Source organism: Lissotriton helveticus, chromosome 3_1, assembly GCF_964261635.1.
Source record: "Lissotriton helveticus chromosome 3_1, aLisHel1.1, whole genome shotgun sequence".
Lineage (NCBI taxonomy): Eukaryota > Metazoa > Chordata > Amphibia > Caudata > Salamandridae > Lissotriton > Lissotriton helveticus.
The window spans coordinates 1,296,902,916-1,296,908,915 of NC_136061.1; positions in this window are offsets into that span (position 1 = coordinate 1,296,902,916).

A 6,000-nucleotide genomic window follows, 5' to 3' on the forward strand; every position below is an offset into this window, starting at 1 on the left:
TGATATTTAAGAAGAATATTATCTTATTTACACGGAGGTCTTCATACATCTAGTCATGTGAGTATGTTGGACTATTGGATAATCATAAATGTACATGAAGTTCTTCGTCCCCGTTCAATCCTTGCGGGGTCTTAGTTTTGAACTTTATTATTAATTTTGACTCCAAACGTCTGAGTTTCTGCAGGCGATTGCCGCCTCGCTCATTGTCCGGTATCATTGCCAGTCCTGAATATCTTACATTTAGCCAGGTTTTGTTTTTGTGCGTCATGAGGTGTTTTGCCATGGCGTACGTTTGGTCCTTGTTTTGCATGGCTCTGATGTGTTCTAACATCCTTTTCTTTAGGGCACATATGGTTGATCCAATATATCTCTTACCACACTCACATTCCAGGAGGTAGACAACATAATGGGATTCACAGGTGATCTTGGTCTGAATTTCAAAGGGTTTGCCTTTCGGATCAGTTATGGCTTTGAGATTTTTTCCGATTTTACACGCTTTGCAAGACAAACATTTGGTGAACCCTTTTTGTCTTTTTTCCAGCCATGTTTCTTCTCTTCTGTTTACGAAATGGCTCTTGACCAGAATGTCACTAATTGATGGTGCTTTTCTGAAGGAAAGTAGGGGGGCATCTCCTATTATGCTTCCAATGTCAGGATCCTTTTTCAATACACTCCAGTATTTTGTAACCGCTTTTCTTATGTTTATACTTTCTTTTGAGTATGTCAGGATGAGGCGTGGCTTCTCTTCCTTTGTTGTTTCGATAGCCTCTTTTTTCTTGACTATCAGTGTCTCTGTTCTCGTTTTTTCTCGTGCTCTCATTTCTCCTCTTTTGATTGTATTCATCTTGTATCCCCTTTGGGAAAACCGATTGACTGTTTCTGCAAATTTGTTTTCCATTTCTGTTGGTTCTGAACAGTTGCGTTTCATCCTTAGAAACTCCCCATATGGTACATTCGATTTCAAGGATGTTGGATGAAAACTGGTCCCATGCAGGATACTGTTAGTGGAGGTTTTTTTGCGGAAAAGGGTAGTGTGTATTGTGTTGTCTTTAATGTATACCTTTGTGTCCAAGTAGTCTATTTCTTTTTCTTGGATATTGAAAGTAAATTGTAGGCCCACATTGTTCTGGTTCAAGATTCCTATGTATTCTTCCAACTCCTCCCTGGTTCCATTCCACACCAGGAAGAGATCATCAATAAATCTCAGCCAAAGAACAGTCTTGGCAGTATATGGTTCGTTTTCTTCTCTCCAAGCTATGTGTTTCTCCCACCATCCCATGGTGAGATTAGCATAGCTTGGAGAGAAGGAAACTCCCATAGCAGTTCCACAGTTTTGGGAATATATTCCATTATTAAACAGGAACACATTGTTAGTTAGGCAAATGCGTATCATGTCCAACAGCATAGCCGAGTGTTTAAGTTCCCCTATTGGTCTCTGTCTTAAAAAGTAAGCAATTGCATCAAGACCTATGTGGTGATCTATCGATGTATAAAGTGAAACTACATCGATTGTAGCTAGCAGATAAGTTGATTGCCATTGTGTGTCCATTATAATTCGAAGAAAATCTCCAGTGTCCTTGATGAAGGAATTCAGTGTGGGTACTATGGGAGCTAAAAAATGATCCACATAAGAGGCAATATTTTCGTACAGTGACCCACAGCTGGAAATAATCGGTCGTGCCGGGGGTTTACACAATGTCTTGTGAACTTTCGGCAGAAAGTAGATAGTAGGTATTATGGAATTTTCTACTGTCAAAAACTTGGCTTCTTCCTGACTCAAAAGACCACTTTCTTGCCAAGTTTTAATTTGACGATGTATTTCTGTTGTCATTCTCGCTGTTGGATTAGCTTCCAATTTTGTGTAATTCTTAGTATCTAGCAGTTGTCGATTGGCCTCTTCTATGTAGTCAGTTTTATTTAAGACCACAATATTCCCACCTTTGTCAGCTGGTTTTATTTCAATTTTTAAGTTCATTTTGAGAGAGTTCAATGCTTGACGTTCCCCCCAAGTAAGGTTTTCTTTGTTTTTGTTGTTAACATTCTTCATTTTGTCCAGTTCCGCAATGACTAGGTCATGAAATGCATCAATTTTGTTACCAGGATGTAGGGTTGGGCAGAATTTTGACGGGTTTCTGAAGGATGTTTTTGGATGTTTATTATGTTCTATATCCATTTCTTTCAAGATTTGTGTTTCCGTTAAGGAAATATTGTCATCCTCAGTTGCCAAATTGTGAGCTACTACAAGTGCTGGAAGATCAGAGATTGTGTATCCCGCCTCATCTCGACTGTTGGTCACATTTGGCTCCTGTATGCTTTTTTTGTTATTTGATTTGGCAAAAAAAATTTTTAATTTCAATTTCCTTACATATTTGTATATGTCGATTTTCGTTTCTACTTCATCCTGATGTTTTTCTGGGCTGAATGTTAATCCTTTATTTAATACCTTTCTTTCATTGGAGGTGAGGGTGTAGTCCGATAAGTTTATTATTAGATCTGGATTCATGTTGTTTTTACTTGTATTATCCATTGTTACTTCTTTGATAAGGTACGATTGCGCAATGGATATCTTGGGGCGTTTTGCTCTTCTGGTTTTGCGTTTGCATTTGTGCTTGATGGTTGGCCCCTTCCTCGTCCTCTTTGTCTCCCTCTTCCACGTCCTCTCCCTGCTGGTTTTGGGGTTTGTTGGTCGTTGTATAGCATTTCCATCTCCTCTAAAAAAGAGAGCTGTTTTTGGTTGGTTGTTCTTTCTATCCCTCTTTGTTCCCCTTCACTGGCGTCAGATTCAGTTTCACTCGCCCCTGGTTTGGGTTTTGATTTGTTTGCTCCTTGTTGTTTAATCACATCAAATCGTTTAGCAAATGTGAAAATTGCACCGTTTGCATAATCATATTGGTCTCTCCTGAATTTGCGCTGTTTACGTTCCTCTATCTCATTCTCGTGTTTGTCTAGATTGTTTTCCATTATGGTTCTTAGTTTTTCCTTTTCATCTTCCCCTTCTTGTGAGGCTTTTATTAGTTGTTCTATTTCCTCTATTTTCGTGTGTAGATCTGTTACTCCAATTTTTGCATGTTTTATTATTATCATTATCATTCTTTTTGAACATTCCATATTGTTGCGCCCCCATTCCTCAAGCATGGCTGGGCTGGTGTCTGGGTGATTTGGAAGAGTGAAAATGCGAAGGCCCCTCGGGACCATGCTTACTTCCAAATATTTTTCCAGTGTTATTATCTCCCAGGAACGAGATATCTCTTTGCGCAGCAATTTCTCTAGTTGTTGAAAGAGTTGTTTTAGTGTTGTCTGCGCTGGTTTGGAGGTTGTAGCTTTGGGATCTACGGGTTGGTTCTTTCCCGGTTGTTGGGAACCGGAAAACAAACTCTCCGCTTTTTCCACGCGCCTGGCTGCTCTTTTTTCCATGTTGCTCAAAAGAATAACGGGTTATTCTGACCGTAGAACACCTTTAATTGTGTTCGTATTGTTCACTTTGTTTGTTATTGTATCTTGCACTTGTTAACTAAAACGTGGGAAGTTCGTTCAGTATTGACTTGCAAGACTGTTTGCCTTGTGATTGATGGATTGCTTTACCTAGACAGTGATACGCCTTTTATGGCTTCCTCTGAAGTCCAGTATAGTCAGGACCTTAGTATATTCACTCGCTGCAGCATTGATCAGTTATTTCACACTGGCACACACGGCACATCTAGTTGTTGCACTTACCGGGGAGTCTCCTGGACCGCCTAATGCCCTCCGGCACTTCCGCGTCAGCGCTCGACCTGGCAAGAGGTGGGTGTGTGCTCCGCTTGGCCGGTGAAACTGATGTTTTTCTCCTCCGAAACACGCTCTCGATTACAGGTTCAGTCACGGGCTATGTTGAAAGGGCGTCTCCGCTTCAGATCGTCTGTGCTCCTTTCCGCCGACTTTCCCTTCCTGATTTCCTCGCGTTTCAAAAATCTTGATTTATTACCGATTACGGAGTTCTGCATATGCTGGGCTCTCTCCTTACGTGTCCAAATGTTCAAGCAAATGTCCCTTCTGGAGGAGGAGCGACCATTCAGCTGGTGCCGGTGCCGAGTCAAGGACAAGACTCGTTACAATTTTCCAAAGCAATTTGAAATGAAACACCGCACTCTTCTAGGTTTTGATTAAGCTTATTTAATCCATCAAGGAAACGACTTCCTCACCTACGCGTTTCAAACAGATTACTGTTCTTGCTCACGGTAGTTACAAGTCCATTTTTTCTTTTTACTATTTATACCCTCCTACCCATGTGGCAATTAGGATGCATTATGGGAGGGGTAGTTTTTGGTGAAAACAAACCATGTCAGGTCTCTTTTGCAAGATATAACAGTCTAATTGTTTGACTTTCAGATGATGGGATGGGACCAGTTTTCATCCAACATCCTTGAAATAGAATGTACCATATGGGGAGTTTCTAAGGATGAAACGCAACTGTTCAGAACCAACAGAAATGGAAAACAAATTTGCAGAAACAGTCAATCGGTTTTCCCAAAGGGGATACAAGATGAATACAATCAAAAGAGGAGAAATGAGAGCACGAGAAAAAACGAGAACAGAGACACTGATAGTCAAGAAAAAAGAGGCTATCGAAACAACAAAGGAAGAGAAGCCACGCCTCATCCTGACATACTCAAAAGAAAGTATGAACATAAGAAAAGCGGTTACAAAATACTGGAGTGTATTAAAAAAGGATCCTGACATTGGAAGCATAATAGGAGATGCCCCCCTACTTTCCTTCAGAAAAGCACCATCAATTAGTGACATTCTGGTCAAGAGCCATTTCGTAAACAGAAGAGAAGAAACATGGCTGGAAAAAAGACAAAAAGGGTTCACCAAATGTTTGTCTTGCAAAGCGTGTAAAATCGGAAAAAATCTCAAAGCCATAACTGATCCGAAAGGCAAACCCTTTGAAATTCAGACCAAGATCACCTGTGAATCCCATTATGTTGTCTACCTCCTGGAATGTGAGTGTGGTAAGAGATATATTGGATCAACCATATGTGCCCTAAAGAAAAGGATGTTAGAACACATCAGAGCCATGCAAAACAAGGACCAAACGTACGCCATGGCAAAACACCTCATGACGCACAAAAACAAAACCTGGCTAAATGTAAGATATTCAGGACTGGCAATGATACCGGACAATGAGCGAGGCGGCAATCACCTGCAGAAACTCAGACGTTTGGAGTCAAAATTAATAATAAAGTTCAAAACTAAGACCCCGCAAGGATTGAACGGGGACGAAGAACTTCATGTACATTTATGATTATCCAATAGTCCAACATACTCACATGACTAGATGTATGAAGACCTCCGTGTAAATAAGATAATATTCTTCTTAAATATCATTTCTCATTTAAGAGTGTTTGAATCTATGATGAAAACTTGAAACTTGAACCGAACGTTTTGACTCCTTTGAGTACATAATGCTTATAAGTCTGAAATATATAGGGTTAAACTGAGTACATATGTATAAGTATAAAAAACTTATTGTTTGTTATTTACAGCGTTTATTTTAAACAATGTCAGAGTCCTGGACCAAGTTATAAATCATTGACTTTCACAATTAGCACTTAGCTATCACCCACAATGTACTATAACTGTACATGTATGCAGCGAGCGAGATAATAACTCGACCCGCTATATAATGGTTTTATCTTAATAAAACCATAGGCACTCAGCCATTATGTCATCTGAAAGTCAAACAATTAGACTGTTATATCTTGCAAAAGAGACCTGACATGGTTTGTTTTCACCAAAAACTACCCCTCCCATAATGCATCCTAATTGCCACATGGGTAGGAGGGTATAAATAGTAAAAAGAAAAAATGGACTTGTAACTACCGTGAGCAAGAACAGTAATCTGTTTGAAACGCGTAGGTGAGGAAGTCGTTTCCTTGATGGATTAAATAAGCTTAATCAAAACCTAGAAGAGTGCGGTGTTTCATTTCAAATTGCTTTGGAAAAAATATATATATATATATA